Below are 20,216 nucleotides of genomic sequence, written 5' to 3' on the forward strand. Positions count from 1 at the left end.
TCTGTCCAACATTAAACAGTGTTAGATAACATTCAGATATGGTGTACAGAGACCTCACCACCGGGGCACACACACCATTAAACACCTTTAACCTTTTACTAAAGATAAATAAAGGAAAAACACTGAAGGCATTTGAAAATGTAAACTGCTAAGGCAGATTTTCATTTTAATAACATCCCTTGTTCCTTTTCCCTGGAGCTGGAGAGAGTTTTTAGAAGGAAAAGCCCCCTTGTTTGACAGTCTCAAGCATGGTGATAACTGTCCTTTTGGGGAAAAGAGAAGAAGATAGTTGAGATGAGCTGCAGCCAGTGGCGCTGGAACAGTTTTTATAGTGGGGGTGCTGAGAGTCAGCGAACAAAACTGTATATGATGGAAACCACTTCAAGCCAGGGGGTGCTGCTGCACCCTCAGGACCCCAAGTTCCCACACCTCCGGCTGGAGCTGTTGTTGGTTCACTGATTTCTGGTTCCACACTCCTCTTGTTTACCAGGAATGATTTTAACACGGTCCTTGACTTCTCTGAGCAGACCTTTTTGTTTGGACTAATTTAGTCTTCCGTGCCTTTTCCTATCAACATTTGTCATTATAAGTTATTGTTACATCTTATAAACTTTTACTAACTTCTTATAGTTAAACTCACAACTAGGGTAAGTGTGTAGGCCCACTTATCACAACGTAATTCCTCTCTTTTATGAACTAGTTCCACCTAGGATCAGACATTTGTTCTTAAAATCACAATTACAAAGAAACACCTTATTTTAGTTTAAGCATTTAGAAAAAGGCAAAGAAAAAGAGTCCTTGGTTATATTTTAATGTTTAGCAAATTTCTTATCCCAAGCTCGGGATTTGCAAATCTTACTTGATCAAATATTGCAAAGATTACAGGTAAGCTTTGTTAACATTTGAAAGGTTTAAGAACTTATAACTCATTTCATTTGTAGCAAAAACAAAACTTAGAACTGTTGCTGTTCGATGTTTGTAAGACGTTTAAGAACAAACCAGCTCTTCTCACTTCTTTGGCTGTACGCCCAGGGTGGGTAACAATGGAAAGAGCTCCTTCCCCGCACCCCTTTTGCTGCTTACACAGTACAGGCTGTACATTTACATAACCCAGGAAGATTTTATGCACTGGAGGTTAAGCTTGCTCACTTGGAGAAAAACTTTAGCCCTGAGGGCATTTTTAACCACGTGTGTTGCCTCTTTTAAAAAGAAGCAACAAAACAATGTTCTCTTGGAACCACTTTTGCATCCATGAGCAATGCTGGTAAAAATTCACAGGCCTTTTTAATCTATGATAGATCTTGTGCATACGTTTTACCACCACCATTTGTGAGGACAACATGGCCATCTTGGCAACTTGCACTGTGCTGCTGTCTCATGTGCAGAGAACGGTAACAGAAATCATTGACATAAAAAACAAAAGTGGGGGGGTGGGAGGGAACCCTTTGCTAAAGCACAAAAGCATCAAGGAAAAAAACATTGCAAAACCAAAACAATCACAACAAGTTTGGTGCTGCAAGAACCCTTGGTTCCGGTGGTTTGAGATTTAATTCACAGTTAATGCAATAGTAGCCTGGAATAAAGCTGGCATTTTATTAAGAAGAGAATTACCCAAGATGTTATTTCAGGAAGTCTGCTTTAGCCACTTAACCTTCAACAATTTTAAACAACTCATTATTACTTTTACTTTTTCTTAAAAATTGCCAATCACAGAAACTACAAATCTCAAAACACAAGGGAAAAAAATGAACCAAAGCATTTTACAAGATTTTTTTTAAAAATCACTATAAAACAATCGTTAGCCCTCTCTTTTTTCAAGCAAAAATGTTAACAGTTTGTTTTGCATGTTCATCTCAAACAAACTCAACACATTTAAGAATTTTAAAACAAACTTTTGTTTTAAACTAACTTTGGAAACAATTGCTTGTTTGCCAAGGTGCCAGTGTCTGAGTATGTATTTAACACTTTGGGCCCCACATTGGGAACACAAACATTTTATATTAATTTACATGGAGTACTTGGGCCAAAGGTGTTAACATAGAACAGTCACTGTCCAACATTAAACAGCGTTAAATAACTTTGGGGTTTGGTCTATAGAGACCTCATATTGCTTAGCACGGTCCGTGGCAAACACACTTCTACAAATTATTTTAACCTCTTATTAAAGGTAAAGAAAAGACGGGAAAACAGTTAAAGCATTTAACAGGTAAAGTATTAAGTGAGGCTTTCATTTTAACAACAACAACCCTTGTTCCCTTTCCCTTGAGCTGGAGAGAGTTTTTAGAAGGCAAAGCCCCCGTGTCTCACAGTCTCTTAGATGATAACAAAGACGGCAATAACTATCCTATGGGGAAAAGAAAAGTTAGCTAAGAAATGCTGGAGCTGTTATTGCTGCTGCTGCGGTTAAAGTCCAGTCCCGTTTCATCCGAGGTGGGGTTTGGGATTCAGCTGGAGCTGGTACAGGTGGTGTCATCTGGGTGCCTCTCTCTGACCTGGGCTGCTCAGGACATCTCTCACGATTAGGATGAAGAAGGTCTGTGGTCCTATGAGACAGTTGGGGTGGCAGCCATGATGGTGAAGCTCACTCCAGTTGTTAATTTTTCTCCCCCAAGTCTTCGTTTAAGGACCCCCAAAAGGGGAGTGGTGGGCAGAATAGCCCATCCCCTCATTATTTTGTCCACCAATTAGGCCTAGTTTCCGACACACCAATTTTGGTTCACTGATTTCTAGTTCCACATTTAACACAGTCCTTGAGTTCTATCAGGAGGCCTTTTTGTTTGGACTAACTCAGTTTCTGTCTCCCTCTCATACCTTTTCCCATTAACATTTGTTGCTAAAAGTTATTGTTACATCTTATAAACTTTCACTCACTGCTTACAGTTAAACTCACAATGAAGGTAAAGCTATAGGCTCAATTATCACAACAGACCCTGGGTGCTGTTGGACCACTGCAGGGGTGTAAATTTCAGAGTTAAGGACCTTTGACTGAAAACACCTCCAATGCCATCCAGTTTAACCTCACAATCCAATGGCATTGCACAAGGAAAGGATTTATGAAACTGGCTTCATTGAAGCCAAGGGGAGAGTTTTTACTGAGGGAACTATACAGCTTACATGGCAGGAAGTTGATGTGGTGTCTGTTATTCTGGTACGGTTTGTGTTGATACCTGCTTCCCCATATTTATCCCCTCTGTGAGTCCGTTTGAAAGTCATTGAAACTGTGGATCAGGACAACCAAGCGTTTTTCAGCATGTTCTATATTGGCTGTGATGATATCACTTAAGAACATCATAAACTTGCAGTCCAGTAAACTAATTGGTGGCAATATTCACTAATACCAGGCAACAGGCCCAGTTCAAAGGGAGAGACTCCAGATTTACACCAGTGTGAACAAGAGTAGGGTTTGACCCAATATATTTGCTGGTTAAGAACCATATTAGCTTAGTTCTTTTCTGGGGTATGTCTACACTGCAATCAGGGTGTGTGATGGAAGCACATACAGATGTACTAGATCTAGCTTTAATCCAGCTATTTTGAGTCCTGGATTAGGGAGGTGGCAGTAACACGGGTTTCAGCATGAACTGCATATGCCTACGTGGGACCGTGGGTAGTTATTTGGGCAACTAGCCCACACTGAAGTCTGTGCGGCCACAGCTTCACTGCTCTATAGCTAGATTGAGGCTATCTCAGGTACATTTACACATTCTGCTATCACACCTCTGAACATTCCACAATCTCCCCTTTCCCAACACACCCAGCACCTTTGCACTTACATTCTCTTTTCACCTGCATTGCCTTTTTTAAACATCATTCTGGCAATGATGCTTTTCTTCTTCCGTCCCTTCCCTCTTCTTCTCTGGTACCTCCCCTCTCTGCCAGGGGAGATTCCTGCTGCTGGGCTAGAACTTCTTTGGTATCTATCTGGGCTATATGGTGTGCTCCACTCATCCCAGGATCTTTACATTATCTTACCTGATACAGCACATTTGGGGGTGTGGTCACAATTCACTTTAGATCTTCTCTTCTGTCCCAGATGCTGGTCCTGTGGATGGAGTCTGCCACCCATCTCCCTTGGAGAGAAACTAATTTCTCTGTCCATATCCTTTGTTATTAGTTTCTTCCATTGGTCAATGGATTCACTCAGCTAGCGTTTCCCCTTTATTTTTCCTGGTTTGCACATCCAGAGCCTGGTCTTCTCTCATGGCCTTGCACTTCTTTTCTCTTCCTAACTGGCTCTGCTTCAGAAACCTTTCCCACTCTGGGCCAGATTCTCACCTGGAGTCAATTGGCACGCCTCCATTGAGTTCTTTGGGAGGGTCTGGCCCCCTGTGTTTTACTACATACACACACAGACACCACACTGCTGTACCAGAAGCACTGACAAGCCCTTATCACTTGCACTAAAGGAGTAAGAGTTAGCTGTCAGAAAGCAGCATGCCCTTAGCCTCGCTATATCCAATGGCTAGAGGGAGACATGATCACACGCACCCATCCAGTGCATTACACTGGCACAATGATGGAATGTACATATGCAATCAGGCATCTCATCCTGACATCAGCATGACCAGCACTGTCCAATATGGCTCTCATAAACACCCAGAGAGTTTTTCTCTCTCTTGACTCCCTTTTTGGGGTGAATGAAAGATGTGGGACCAACAGCCTTGGGGTGTTCATTCACAGCACTGACAGAGTGTGGACATCGACTGTGCAAGCTTCTCCCACACTGCCCCATCAGTGTACTTCAACCCTGCGCTGGAGACACCTTGTTTAGAGGCTGAAGGGGAGTTCAACTTCCATACAGGCCTGGCCCTCTCTGCTGAAACTGTCAACCCAGCAGAGGCAGTACTAGCCCATTGGGAGCCCTAAGCAGGAATATCCCCCCCCCCCCCCCCCCCCGCAACACATAATGAAAAGCGAATAGGGGGCCTCCCTTGAGCTGCTCGGGGCCCTAAGCAATTGCTTAGTCTGCTTATGCCTAGTGCTGGCTCTGCAACCCGGGTGCCAGTTAGCTGGTGGCTTCCATGAAACCCCCAATTCATTTCATGGAGGCCACCAAACCACCAGGAGCTGGTAGTTTCAGCCACTGCTAACCTGGGCTTACTTTGGTTGTTCGCTCTCCAGCTGTTCTGGTGGAGTTTGATATGGGGCTGAGGGTTAAGCTGTAGCATGGAGAGTTAGTGTATGAAATGAAGCACAGAGGCTGCTTAGGATAAGGGCTGTTGGAGGAGAGGCGTGCGAGTGTGTGTAGGACGGCTGTTTATACCTGCTCAATGCCTTGTTGCAAGGATAAGCACACAGTACAAAGCACCTTTCAAGAGGATGATAACAGAAGGAGGGGGAGCCTAACTGAGTGCAGGGTTCTTGCATCTTATCTTTGCTGTTATCATTGGCAAACCTACAAATCCTGGCCTGCTGAGAAGTCCCAGGCAGGTTATTACCTGAACGGTGTTTGCACAATGGCTGTGCCACACCCACATCACATCTTCAGCTGGGTCAATCAGCCTGGCTCCATTGAAGTCCATGGAGCTACAGTGATTTATGCCGGTTGAGAATCTGGCGCAAAAATGTTTAAGGATCCTTACAGTGATGAGCTCTTACAGCCACCAGCAACTCCACTGGCTTCAGGGGGACATGTCACGTGGGGAAGTGCTCACTAACGTGTGCAAGGGCTAAACAACCGGGCAGGAAACATTTATACACTCATATTCTTCTGTGGGGGAGGCAGGAGGGGAGTCCATGGCCTGCCTGCCTGAGCACAACCCACGGCCCCTGTCTCGCTGGGAAGGGAATGTTCTCTATAGATACCAGTCAGGTATTCAGCAGCCTGGAAACGTGCACAACAGTCCCTGATATGGTAACATCCAGGGCGTCCTGTGTCCCAGTCTCCACGTGTGCAGGACAGGAGGGTGGGCAAGAGAGCGGTGTGAAAAGCTGCCACATGCTTCAGCTATTGCCTTAGCTGCGAAGTGGATGAAGAAATGCTGAGAGCTGCGGTAATTTGCAGTCAGGATGCTTTGCTTAGGGGGGTTCCCCCGATACACTAATTACCTGGGCAGTAACAAAAATCAAGGCATGTACTCAGTTTGCACCTCAGAGTGCCTCCACGGCCTCCCCCAGCTCTAACACCAGCTTGCTGGCCCATTTTAAGAGTGTGGGTCCCCCTCCTCCTCACTAATGTAGCCATTTGTATAGTGCTGCACATTGGAGAAGGTGGGGTGTTCCTTCCTGCCCTCCCCCCACCCTGCCAGTGATCAGTGTATGTTTGAATCAGGAGCCTGAATTGCCTTTACTATCTTAGCCCACATAACTACTCTGTTATATTACAGGTCAGAACCAGCCACCCAGGCCTTACTACAATGCAGCCTCAGTGCTGGTCCTGGATGACCTGCTCCCAACGGTGCTTTCCATCAGGGTGGCTGCACATGCTGTGTGAGGAAGGATTTCCTTTTATTTGATCTAAATTTACCAGCCATTCATTTCACAAAGTGCCTCCTTATTCTCTTATTACGGGACCTGGGGCAGAGAGAGGGGTGGGGCAGTTTTCAAAAATAGCCTTCCCATAAAGGTGCAACCCTGAAAACCCGAGTGGGGGGTGGAGGTTGGCAAGAGCTCAGGGGAGGCCAGTTAATTCAGTCACACAAACAAGCTCCAGAGGGCACCTTCTATTTCTATTACTCAGCTTGTCCCTCTTCAGTACTTTGCTACCTCTAATGCAGTCAGTTGGAGAGTTCCAGGATGTGTGAGCAGACAGCGCTCCCTGCTGCTCCCTCTAGAGAGTAAGATCTGGAAAGAAACACACTATTACAGTACGAGGCAGGGCTGGCTGCCTTGCAGTCCATCGAAACTTGGCCAGAAATGCAGATCTAGCCCAGGATTCCCAGCCAATTCTTTGCGATACGGCCAGGAATGCATCTTTCTCTTGGTTAATAACAAATGGCTGCTAATTGCAGTTCTTATAGCAACCGCTGTTTGCGAAGGGATGGTGGGTAGTAACATGACTGCCTCAATGGCCCCTGAGGCCCCCTCACCAGGCCTGTGAGGTTATTGTTAACTTAGGACAATAGGAGTCTGCTATAGTCTCTTCTCCCTCCTCTGTCACTGTGCTGTTAACACCATCACCCTGCACCAAATACTGTACTTATTAACACTATCTTTAGGCCAAGTCCCTGTGAGAGGGAGCAGCAGCACAGTGGGGCAGACAGTAGTCGGAAGCAAGAGGGGACAAGTAAGTGCTGGACGGAGGAAAAGCCTGAACAAGGGGGCACTTTACAACTTCACCCCAAAAATATCCCTTCACCCTACAGCCTTTCCCCCTGCCCATTCTCAGCAAAGGTACCACCCTTGCAAGAACGGGAACAAGAAGCAGGAGAGAGCAACACAGGGATGCTCCGCGAAGTGGTGTGTGTTTGACTTGGAGAGCATCAGAGCTCTAGACACGAAAGTGATAGTTAAGAAAATGAGCCCAGAGAAAAGGGGATTGGGTGTGGAATGGAGACACTGCCCTGGTCATGATGATTAGATGGTTATTACACACGTCAAAATTGCACAAATCCTTACCACAAATACTGAGAAGGGAGCTAAAGAACCACAGGACAGAAGCATTTCGCAGACACATTCAATTCTAGAAAGTCCCAGTTCTAGTCACTGGGCCAAATCTTCAATTCTGTACTCACGCACTACTCCCTTTGACTTCAGAAGGTGTCCGCTTAAGTGAGGACAGAGTGAAAATTAAGGAAGAGTTTCAGGACTGATGGAAAGAAGGAAAGATGGCAAGAAAATAATAGAACCAAGGGGAACTATGACCTGTGCTGCCAAACCCAAGGCTATCACAGAAGAAGAAAGGCCTGAGAGAATAATTAGTAAAATCCTAACAGTAATGTGACTTCCAGTGGAAGGACGGTCTTGTGGCTTAGGCACTGGACTGCGGCTCAGCAGACCTGGATTCATTTCCTGGCTTTGCCGCAGATTTCCTCTGTAACCCTGGGCAAGTCATTAATCTCTCTGCACCTCAGCCTCTCCATCTGTATAATGAGGATCACAATATTTCTTTCTTCCCATGTCTGTTTAGAATGTAAGCTCTTCGAGGCAGGCGCTCACTCTTACTATGTAGTCGGCCCAGATCTTGGTGTTACTGTAATACAAATAACAAGGAAAAACAGTGACAATTATATGGGTATAATGAGCTCTGACACTGAACAAGAAAGCAGAGACCAGCCGTTAAGGGCTCAGTCCTGCAGGCCTGCCATGTGCAGAACTCCTCCATTGACTTCACTGGGAATTCCGCATCCAAAGGACATGCAGGATTGGACTCGTAAGAAAGCAGAATTTCAGGAGCATGTAATGTTTTGTGAGATCTTCAAGGATCACCCCCGCCCTGCCTGTATCTTTAGCCCTCAGCTGTGGAGCCATACTAGCATGGAATGCAACAAACTTTCTGGTGCCATCAAGATGAGAGAAAATACATCTTTTGTCCTGCCAAGCTATCTACAACTCGTTTCAGCTTGAAGTAGCTAAAAGTAGATTTTACTGAACTGGTTACAGACAGCAAAATCCATTCCCAATTCAATAAAATCCACCTTAACAGATAAGCATTACTGGGCTATCAACTTCAATGGAGTTACACCACATTACATCAGCTGGGGGTCTCTTTGTAGGGCTACATGTCATGGGCCACATCCGAAAGATATTCGTCTGATCCTGAAATGAAAGTGATTCCTTCAGTCCGACTGTAATGATTACATATTCCTTATCTGGAATAGATATAATGGCCACCATAAGCAAGCAATACTTTAGCTTTTTTTTTCTCTTTGCTATTCAACCTGCCAGGAATTTGAGGTGGATGGTCTACAAGACTATGCCAAGAAAGATCAAGCTGAATCTCAAGGATGATTCAAAGACAGGAGATTTTTTGATAGAGTATTTTCTTCCTCCACTCCTCCCAACTCTCTCCTGCTAGGGCTTGTGGATATGGTTTTTGCCTCTCTCTGTCTCCAGCATTAACTTTTCTTAAAGCCTTCGAAGGGTTTTCACACTATTACTCTGCTTTTGATTTTATTGCATTGTGTCAGATAATTACCTGCCATCTGCTTCTCTAGCTCTTCAGGGCAGGGACTGCCTTTTGTTCTGGGTTTGTACAGCACCTAGGACAGCAGGGTCCTGGTCCATGCCAGGGGATTCCTAGGCACAACAGCAGTGCAAATAAAAACAACAGGGATTTGAAATCCACCTTCCTTCCTCCAGCCACACCCAACCCTCAGCACCTCCCTAGGGGGAGATTCTTAAGACTACTGCTCCCCCTGGGAACCAGCAGTGGCAGCTGGAGCAACTGGGAGAAGTGAGGGCAGGGGGGGAGCAGGCCAGCTACCAACCCTACTTCCAAGACCAAGACAATGCGACACTAGGCTCATAGCAGCCTCCCCTGCTCACCCAGAGGCCCATGGGCAGGAGCTCCCACAGCACCTCTCCAGGGCACAGTCACTTAATTCCCAGGTCCCCAGGGAAGGCAGAATGGGCCTCTCCTTTCTCAGACAACACAGCACCAGGCCTGTAGGGGGTTAGAAGTAACCAAATTGCATCAGAGGCCACCCTATTTTAATCTCACATTGATTTAGCACCTTTCCCCATGAAGGATGCAAATCTCTGCAAACATAGCAATCACGTCACTCAGCACTGAAATGCAGCCTCCTCTGGGATAGAACAAGGCAGCTGTTTAACACCACACGGTAACACTACATACAGCAGTGGGCAAAGAATAAAAGGAAAATGCAGCATCCAGTTGAGCCTGCAGGGGGAATTGCCTAGCTGTAGAACGTAATTACCCGACTCACAGTCCGGCCGAGCACTGGGATCAATGCCTCTGATGAAAAGTACTGTGGGCTCTTCAATGGCTCCAATGCTCAAAGCTAGGGTTACCATATTTCAGCAAGCAAAAAAGAGGACGGGAGGAGCCCCGCCCTAGCCCCGCCCTAGCCCTGCCCCTCCCACTTCCCGCCCCCCCAGAACCCCCAACCCTCCCCCCGTTCCTTGTCCCCTGACTGCCCCCTCCTGGGACCCCTGCCCCTAACTGCCCCCCAGGACTCCACTCCCTATCTAAGCCTCCCTGCCTCTTGTCCCCTGACTGCCCCACCCCTTAACCACACCCCCACCCCCAGACAGACCCCTGGGACTCCCACGCCCCATCCAACCACTCCCCACCACCTGACAGACCCCCAGAACTCCCAACCCATCTAAACCCCTCTGCTCCCTGTCCCCCGACTGCTCCGATCCCTCTCCCCACTCCTGCCCCCTGACAGCTCCCCCCCAGAACTCCCAGCCCCCCACCCCCCCGCTCCTTGTCCCCTGACTGCCCCCTCCTGGGACCCCTGCTCCTTACTGCCCTCCAGAACCCCACCCCCTACCTAAGACTCCCTGTTCCTTGTCCCCTAACTGCCCCCTCCTAAGACCCCCCCCCAACTGCCCCCCAGGACCCTACCCCCTACCTGTACCCTGACTGCCCAAAACTTTCTCCACTCCCCCCCAAAAGCCCCCCCCTGAACTCCCGACCCCCCCCCGTTTCTTGATTGCCCCCTCCAGAACCTCCCTGCCCCTTCTCCTGCCCCCTGGCCCCCTTACCCTGCTGCTCAGAACAGGGTGTTGGGCTCTGTGCGACCCGGACACGTGGCTGCGCTCCCCAGCACAACAAAACCCGGTCCCTGGCCCTGCACAGTGCTGCCGGAGCCGGGCTGCAGGGGAGAGCTGCCGGCTCAGAATGCAGGGAGGGAGGGGGGAGGAGGAGGAGCTCCTCTACAGCTGCTCCGGAGTCCAGCCCGTGACTTTCCTGCAGCCCTCCCAGCCGCTCGCTCTGCTCTGCCAGGGGAGGGGGGAAATCCCGGACATTTTGAGTTATTTACAAATTCCCCCCGGACGCTATTTTTAGCACAAAAAGGAGGACATGTCCGGGTAAATCCGGACGAATGGTAACCCTACTCAAAGCAGCAGCATACAAAAGCTGGCATCTTCAACAGCACAGCGCCTCCTAGCCCCATGCCAGAGACTTGCTCCAGCACTGACCATGGGAACGCAAACATGTCGAGCAAATTCCAGAGGTATTTTCTCCTCATTGCTTACATCAGACTTCTCCCCCTTGCCCTTTCCCCAGCTGCCACCTCCAGGCCTGCTGCTGCTGCAAGCACATGGGCCGTCTCTCTCTATTGCCCCCAATGAGGAGATACACTGCAGAGATCAGACCTACCATGGCCTCTGTTCCCCAGGGACCTTGTACTATCTCATGATTACTGCACACTGCTGGTGGCAGGAGTGCTGCATCAGGACTGGTTGTAAGAAAAGCCCATACAAGTGAAAGCGATGAACCCCACCTGTTGTCAGATTCCTGTCTGCTGACCTCAGCTGTCCCCTGTGTTTTGCTGGTGAGCTAGGACCCCCCATTAATCAATGCACTATGCCGCCTTCTGCCAGCTAGGCCAGTGCCTGTTATAACTAGAAAGGGAAGGGTAACAACCCTCCTGTGTACAATACTATAAAATCCCTCCTGGCCAGAGGCACCAAAAATCCTTTTACCTGTAAAGGGTTAAGAAGCTCAGGTAACCTGGTTGACACCTGACCCAAATAAGGGGACAAGATACTTTCAAATCTTGGGGGGGGGGGGGCTTTTGTTTGTGCTCTTTGTTTTGGGTATGTTCGCTCTTAGGACTAAGAGGGACCGGACATCAATCCATGTTCTCCAAATCTTTCTGCACAAGTCTCTCATATTTCAAATTTGTAAGTAACAGCCAGGCAAGGTGTATTAGTTTTATCTTTGTTTTCTCAACTTGTAAATGTTCCTTTTGCTAGAGGGTTTACCTCTGTTTACTGTAATTTTGAACCTAAGACTAGAGGGGGTTCCTCTGGGCTCTTTGAATCTGATTACCCTGTAAAGCTATTTTCCAACCTAATTTTACAGAGATGATTTTTACCTTTTCTTTTAATAAAATTCTTCTTTTAAGAACCTAATTGATTTTTCATTGTTTTAAGAACCAAGGGTTTGGATCTGTGTTCACCAGGACTAATTGGTGAGGGGATATCCTCAAGCCTTCCCAGGGAAAGGGGTGTAGGGGCTTGGGGGAGGATTATTCTTAAGTCTACCCAGGAAAGGGGAGTTAGGGACTTGGGAGATATTTGGAGAAAGGCAGAGTTCCAGGTGGCTCTCCCTAAATATTTGGAACACGCTTGGTGGTGGCAGCGTATTGTTAACCTAAGCTGGTAAAAATAAGTGTAGGGGGTCTTTCATGCGGGTCCTCACATCTGTACCCTAAAGTTCAGAGTGGGGAGGGAACCTTGACAGTGCCAAAGGCTGTAAGGCAGACATACAGTATGTCTACACTACGGGATTAATCCGAATTTATATAATTCGAATTTGGGAAACAGATTGTATAAAGTCGAAATGTATGCGGCCACACTAAGCACATTAATGCGGCGGTGTGCGTCCAAGTACCGGGGCTAGCGTCGATTTCTGGAGCGTTGCACTGTGGGTAGCTATCCCATAGCTATCCCATAGTTCCCGCAGTCTCCCGTGCCCATTGGAATTCTGGGTTGAGATCCCAGTGCCCGATGGGACAAAAAACATCGTCGCAGGTGGTTCTGGGTACAGCCTCACCTCCTCCCTCCCTCCCTCCCTGCATGAAAGCAACGGACGGCAGACAACCATTTCGTGCCTTTTTTCCTGGGTGAACACTGCAGACGCCATACCACGGCAAGCATGGAGCCCGCTCAGCTCAAGACAGCAGTAATGAACATTGTAAACACCTCGCGCGTTCTCGTGGAGTTTATGCTGAGCCAGGACCAGAAAAACGAGGCGAGGAGGCAGCGGTGGCGGCAGCGGCAGCATGATGAGGACATGGACATGGACACGGACACAGAATTCTGTGAAACCACGGGCCCCGGTGCTTTGGAGATCATGTTGTTAATGGGGCAGGTTCTATCCATGGAACGCCGATTCTGGGCAAGGGAAACAAGCACAGACTGGTGGGACCGCATAGTGTTGCAGGGGTGGGACAATTCCCAGTGGCTGCGGAACTTTCGCATGCGTAAGGGCACTTTCATGGAACTTTGTGATTTGCTGTCCCCTGCCCTGAAACGCCAGAATACCAAGATGAGAGCAGCCCTCACAGTTGAGAAGCGCGTGGCGATAGCCCTGTGGAAGCTTGCAACGCCAGACAGCTACCGGTCAGTCGGGAATCAATTTGGAGTGGGAAAATCTACTGTGGGGGCTGCTGTGATGCAAGTAGCCAAAGCAATCACTCAGGTGCTGCTACGAAAGTTAGTGACTCTGGGAAATGTGCAGGCCATAGTGGATGGCTTTGCCGCAATGGGATTCCCTAACTGTGGTGGGGCAATAGATGGAACCCATATCCCTATCTTGGCACCGGAGCACCAAGCCACCGAGTACATAAACCGCAAGGGGTACTTTTCAATGGTGCTGCAAGCACTTGTGGATCACAAGGGACGTTTCACCAACATCAACGCGGGCTGGGCGGGAAGGGTTCATGACGCCCGCGTCTTCAGGAACACTACTCTGTTTAAAGGGCTGCAGCAAGGGACTTACTTTCCGGACCAGAAAATAACCGTTGGGGATGTTGAAATGCCAATAGTTATTCTTGGGGACCCAGCCTACCCCTTAATGCCATGGCTCATGAAGCCATACACAGGCAGCCTGGACAGGAGTCAGGAGCTGTTCAACTACAGGCTGAGCAAGTGCAGAATGGTGGTAGAATGTGCATTTGGCTGTTTAAAAGGTCGCTGGCATTCATTATTGACTCGCTCTGACCTCAGCCAAAGAAATCTCCCCATTGTTATTTCTGCTTGCTGCGTGCTCCACAATCTCTGTGAAAGTAAGGGGGAGACCTTTATGGCAGGGTGGGAGGCTGAGGCAAATCGCCTGGCTGCTGATTACGCGCAGCCAGACACCAGGGCGATTAGAAGAGCACACCAGGAAGCGCTGTGCATCAGAGAAGCTTTGAAAACCAGTTTCATGACTGGCCAGGCTACAGTGTGAAATATCTGTTTGTTTCTCCTTCATGAAAACCTGCCCCCTTTATTGACTCATTTTCTGTAAGGAACCCACCCTCCCCCTTCCCCCAGCTTGCTTTCAAACCAAATAAAGTCACTATCATTTAAAAATCATTTATTCTTTATTAATAGATTAGAAAAAGAGGGAGGGAACCCGGGTGGGATTTGGGAGGAGGATCGGTGGGAAGGAAAAGGCCACTAAAAAAAGGTTAAAAAAATGACAGCCTTTTGCTTGGGCTGTCCACTGGGGTGGAATGGGAAGGTGTACAGAGCCTCCCCCTCCCATGTTCTTACACGTCTGGGTGAGGAGGATATGGAACATGGGGAGGGGGGTACAGGGGCTGTAGCGGCAGTCTGTTTTCCTGCAGCCGTTCCTGAAGCTCCACCAGACGCCGGAGCATGTCTGTTTGCTCACGCAGCAGCCCCAGCGTTGCATCCTGCCTTCTCTGATCTTCCTGCCGCCACCTCTCATCTCGAGCGTCTCTCCTCTCCTCACGTTGGTCCCTCCTGTCCTCACGTTCACTGGCTTCTTTCCTATACTTTGAAACCGTTTCCTTCCACTCATTCAGATGAGCTCTGTCACTGCGGCTGGATTCCATAATTTCTGCAAACATCTCGTCTCGCGTCTTCTTTTTACGACGCCTTATCTGTGATAGCCTTCGGGATGGAGGAGGGAGGCTTGAGGAATTTGCAGCTGCTGTAGGGAGGGGAAAAAAGACAGAATTGTTTAAAAAGATACATTTTGCAGAACAATGCTTATACTCTTTCACGGTGACCAACACTATTCACATTACATAGCACATGTGATTTCTGTGCAAGGTCGCATTTTGCCTCTTAATACTGAGTGCCTGTGGCTTTGCTGCTAGAGATCACAGTTCCGGGCAACAGAATTCGGCTTGCATGCGGCCATGGTAAGCCATTGTCTTACGGCTTCTGCGCCCTCCTTTCCCACATACCAAGCAAAGCCCGTAGAGTGCTGCGGTTTTTCTGTTAACATTCAGCAGCAGCAGAAAACAAACTAACCCCCCCACCCACCCCTCCCCCCATGAATTCTCTGGGATGATCGCTGTACCCCTCCCCCCACCGCGTGGCTGGTATCAGGGAAGATCCCTGCAAGCCAAACGCGAAAAGCTCAGGGCCAATTTCCCATCTGCGCTTGGCTAACTGCAGGGAAGGATTTATTTTCAGCCACAGGCAAACAGCCCAGTAGGAATGGCCACCTCTGTCCCCTTAATTAAGTTCCCGTATTTCAACCAGGTTACCATGAGTGATATCACTCTCCTGAGGATTACACAACAAGATAAAGAACGGATGTTGCTTGAATGCCAGCAAACACCGGGACCATACGCTGCCAGGCTTTGTCAGGCAATGATACCAGATTACTTGCTGCAAGCATGGCGTGGTCAAGTGTCCTACCATGGAGGACGGAATAAGGATGCACTGCCCAGAAACCTTGTGGCAAGGCTTTTGGAGTACCTCCAGGAGAGCTTCATGGAGATGTCCCTGGAGGATTTCCGCTCCATCCCCAGACACGTTAACAGACTTTTCCAGTAGCTGAACTGACCGCGAATGCATCCCAAGTCCTCAGGGCAAAGTAATCATTAAAAACCGTTTGCTTTTAAAACAAGTTGTATATTTTAAAAGGTAAACTCACCTGAGGTCCCTTCCATGGGGTCATGGTCTTGGATACTGGCTTGGGAGGGTTGGGAGGGTACTTCAGTCAGGCTGAGAAAAAGATCCTGGCTGTTGGGGAGAAGGGAGTGCTGTGTGCTCTCTGCAAGCTCATCCTCCTCCTCCTCCTCCTCCTCCTCCTCCTCTCCCCCATCAGCAGAATCCTCAGGTGTAGCTGATGAGACTATCCCCGACCCGGAATCCATGATCACAGGTGGGGTAGTGGTGGCGGCCCCCCCTAGAATTGCATGCAGCTCGGCGTAGAAGCGGCATGTCCGCGGCTCTGACCCAGAGCGACCGTTTGCCTCCTTTGTTTTTTGATAGGCTTGTCTGAGCTCCTTGACTTTCACGCGGCACTGATCTGAGTCCCTATTGTGGCCTCTCTCCATCATGCCCTTGGAGATTTTTTCAAAAGTTTTGGCATTTCGTCTTTTAGAACGAAGTTCTGCTAGCACTGAATCCTCTCCCCATGCTGGTGCTCTTTTTCGATTATTGGCCTGCATGGTTACCTGTGCTGATGAGCTATCTGTGGTCACCTGTGCTCTCCACGCTGGGCAAACAGGAAATGAAATTCAAATGTTCGCGGGGCTTTTCCTGTCTACCTGGCCAGTGCATCCGAGTTTAGATTGCTGTCCAGAGCGGTCACAATGATGCACTGTGGGATAGCTCCCGGAGGCCAATACCATCGAATTGCGGCCACACTATCCCTAATTCGAAATGTTAAAATCAATTTTGGCGCCACTCTGCTCGTCGGGGTGGAGTACAGAAATCGATTTAAAGGGCCCTTTATTTCGAAATAAATGGCGTCGTTGTGTGGACGGTTGCAGGGTAAATTCGAATTAACGCTGATAAATCCGAATTAAAGTCGTAGTGTAGACCAGGCCATAGACTCCACCAGGTGCAGAGCACAAAGCTGCACTATCTCTGGGGCAGGTGGTGTTTTGGGTCAAGGCAGGGTTAAAGCAGGGGTACCTGGGGTGTAGCCAATGAAGACCTGCACCCTGGCAGTCCTACACTCCTGCAAAGCCCCACAGGAGCCATTGCAGCAGGGGTGCAACTTAGGGCTGCCCTCGAACCTGTCCAACCCTCCAGCAGGCTGAACCAGCCCGATCAGGTGCATCCCTGGTGTCTGGGCAGGGATGAATTTGCCACCTGGAGTGGAGCACATCTAGTGATTTTACAGAGGGAGACTTACCACTGCTGGGAAGGGGCAACACCAGGGTCTGCTGCCAGGGTCAGATGTGTGTGGGGCAAGGAGTCGGCAGAAATTCTCAGCCACGCCCCCTGCTGTCCAGCCAATTCCAGGAAGCCAACTGAGAACAGGCAGCAGAGCTTGCTGGGGTAGTGTTCTTTCTTCTCTGTTATCCTGAGCTCAGCAGCCCCGCCTCATGAAGGACACAATGGAGCTGAGGGGGAGGGGACACAATTTTGGCCCATGTTCTATCAGACAGTGAGTGAACAGGTAGGTGAGGCACAGTTCTTCTGGGCAATGCAGAGAGCCAAGTGGCAGTGAGCACACGTGCAGTCACCAATCCAGAGCTCTGATTGCCCTACATACATTTTTCAGCCTCACCCAAACCACTCTCCTGGGAGAGGAGAGGCGTGACCTAGAGGTCTGAGAACTGGGAGCTAGAAGCCCCAAGCTTGCTTTACATACCCATTCTCTTGGTGGCTTTAGGCAAGTCACTCACCCTCCTTCTGACTCAGTTTCTCCACCTGTAATAATGGGCTGATACACTGGAATCCCTATCCTTCCACCCAGCTGGGGACACATGAGGAAGAGGGAAAAGAGCCTGCTCTCTCCCCACCCACAAAGGGCCTGGGACAACTGTGTCCCAGTGCTGGGCAGAATGCAGAGGGCAGTCCCTCTCTGCACCCTGGAGGGACACATCACCCCAAAGGGGCATGGCCAGGGTCTGAGTCCTCTGCTGATGCAGGCCATGGAGCTTGGGAGAAGCACAATCACTGGATACTGCAGGCTGTTCCTGCTCTGGCAGCAACGACACAGCTTAGCCTTTCATGACTTTCACCCCTCCACCTTCTGCAGCAGTGAGTGTGTGGAGATGGCTGTGCTGACACCCTGCCATCACTTACACCGTGCTGGGAAAGGAGTCAGAAAAACCTTAGGTGGCCACATGTTCAGAGCCAATTACATCACTAATAACAAAGGTGGCTAAAAGTCAATGTGTAAAAGGGCCTTAGAAACTCAGGGCCAGCTCCTCAACTGGTGTAAATCAGCCTAGCTCCTCTGATGTCCACAGAGCTGAGCCAATATCCACCAGCTGAGGATCTGTATTCAGAACCGTGTGCTGCCCCTTCAGTGACAGGGCAGGTCCTATCAAATCCCTGCTCAGCTGGGCCAATTGCTGAATGTCTGTCGCGAAGGCCATGCTATCCAGGGGCTGTTCTGCAGATGTCATGGGGAGGTTTAGGGGATCTGGAGGCAGGGGACATCTCTTACCCTTAGCTGGGTATTTCCAAGGGTATGCTTGCAATTACCTGGAGTGGGGGCTTTGCAGTGAATCCCAGAATGATGGGAATAAAGGAGGAAAATTACTACCCCCACCATTGCCAGAGACACTTTGGTTTGTCTGCTTTTTTTGAGTGCATTGATTGCAGGTGAGTGCTTAATCCAGTGTGGAAGACAGACAGACAGAGGCACAGACAGGTCTCCTCACTGCCTGGGATGATTCTCCCTTCAGGGCCTCCTTTCTGTGCCACTGCCTGGTATCATTTCTGCTTATTGGAAGGGTGATGATGCCACCTGCTGTTCAGTTCTAGACAGGACAACCCAAAACATCTCAAATTAGTGTGGTGTTCTCCTGCATTTCCATTCAACTTCAAAATGACACAATAGCGAGTAACCTGTTCCTGGCACCCCGGTCTTCCTAGCCTACTTCTGCCCTTTAGAGCACAGTGCAGGAATCCTCTCCCTTTTCAGGGCTTTCTTGGGGTCTCACTGTACCTTCCTGCCTTTGGAAACTCATCTGTCTTCTCAAACACAGGTGACCTTTCCCCCTACCCCCCGTTTCCTTCCATCCCAACAGCATGACTCATAAACCGTCTCTGCAGAACCCTTCATGTGATGCCTGTATGCACGCTGTAGTTAAGGACTCTGTTAGATACCTTTTTATATGAGAATGTGAAAGCAGCACCCCCTTTGCTGTTCAAACTGAGGCCCCAATTAAGGAAAGCACTTAAGCAGGTGCTTAAGTTTTCCTGAGTAGGGATGAATTCCTGAATTGGGATTTAAGGGTTTGCTAAAAGGAGGAAACATACATTGTGTAATAGGGGGAACAAAGAGGCTGCTGAATAAAATAAAAACAGTAATTTGCCACACCACCTGTGTTTGACCTCAGTGCATTGTTAAAGGATCTACTGGCACCATGGTTAATTCAGATTCAGACTGGCCAGAAGTGAACTAAATCAATAGCCACTGCCAATTACACAACTATATTGGTAATTTGCTAGAAGATCATTCCTCCTTAATACGCAGTCTAAAATGATCTGGTAGGATCACCGAGTAGATGACTTTCCCGACGCTGGTCTGCCAATGGACCCGTGTACAGACGAAATTCTGGCCTCAGGGAAGTCAATGGCAAAACTTCCATTGATTTCATTGGAACTAGGATTTCACACATTGTGTTTACTGAACTCTCTACTCCTCAGTCCACTAAACACTAGGGAACTTTATTCCCTTACACACTGATCATATCAAATCCTTCCTAGAACATTAGTTTGTTCCTCACATTGCTGCAAGAGCTCACACCAACACATTTGCTTCAGAGATGGGCTATGTTGAAATATCAAGTCATTAAAATTTTCACCAGTGACTTCTGCATTAACTCCATAATCCCTGAACTGCAGCACGAACTGAGATATCAATAGGGTGGGGACAGAATGAGCCAGATTCTAAACAAGGAAGATCAAAATATGGGAGTGAAATCCACCCAAAAGTGTAAAAGCAATAGGCCCCCCTTTCCGACACACAGGAGGTGGGATCGCGGCCTCATCTACACTAGAGATATGTCCATACCGCAATGGGAGGTCTGACTGCAGCCGGTGTGGACATACTTGAGCTAGTGTGGGCAGGGTGAAAGTAACTCTGAAGACTTACCGGTACGGGGGTGGCTCTGGCTCCCGGACGGGGCGGGGCCTCGGGAGTGAGCATCCCCCAGACAGTCCTTCCACGCTGCCTGGCATGCACCGCTTGGCGCTCCAGCGGCGATTTAAAGGGCCTGCGGCCCCAACTGCTGCCTTTTAAATCACTGGCCCCGGGGCAGCAGCTCCCTTTGGCCCCCCACCGGCGTCCGAGGGGGGGGGGCAAAAGGGGCAATGACGTTAAAGCGCTGCTGTGGCAGCGCTTTAAGCAGGGTCCTTTGCCGTGGCAGCACTTTAACATTGCTGCCCCTTTTGCGCCCCCCCAGTCAGCGGCCCTGCCTACTGTCAGGGCCGCCAGCAGGGGAGCAGCAACATTAAAGCACTGACACGGCAAAGGACCC

At 48.9% G+C, this 20,216-nt stretch overlaps 1 long non-coding RNA gene across 1 annotated transcript; it reads right to left on the minus strand.

Moving 5' to 3' along the window:
* Nucleotides 1-1,506: 1,506 nt before the first annotated feature.
* On the minus strand, nt 1,507-20,113 carry LOC122173813 (uncharacterized). Its single transcript, XR_010589780.1, has 3 exons — nt 19,832-20,113; nt 9,077-9,177; nt 1,507-8,131 (listed from the first exon to the last, which is right to left on the minus strand). It is a non-coding gene; the product is annotated as an uncharacterized LOC122173813 (long non-coding RNA).
* Nucleotides 20,114-20,216: the final 103 nt, after the last annotated feature.

Source organism: Chrysemys picta, chromosome 8, assembly GCF_011386835.1.
Source record: "Chrysemys picta bellii isolate R12L10 chromosome 8, ASM1138683v2, whole genome shotgun sequence".
In the NCBI taxonomy this organism is placed as follows: domain Eukaryota; kingdom Metazoa; phylum Chordata; order Testudines; family Emydidae; genus Chrysemys; species Chrysemys picta.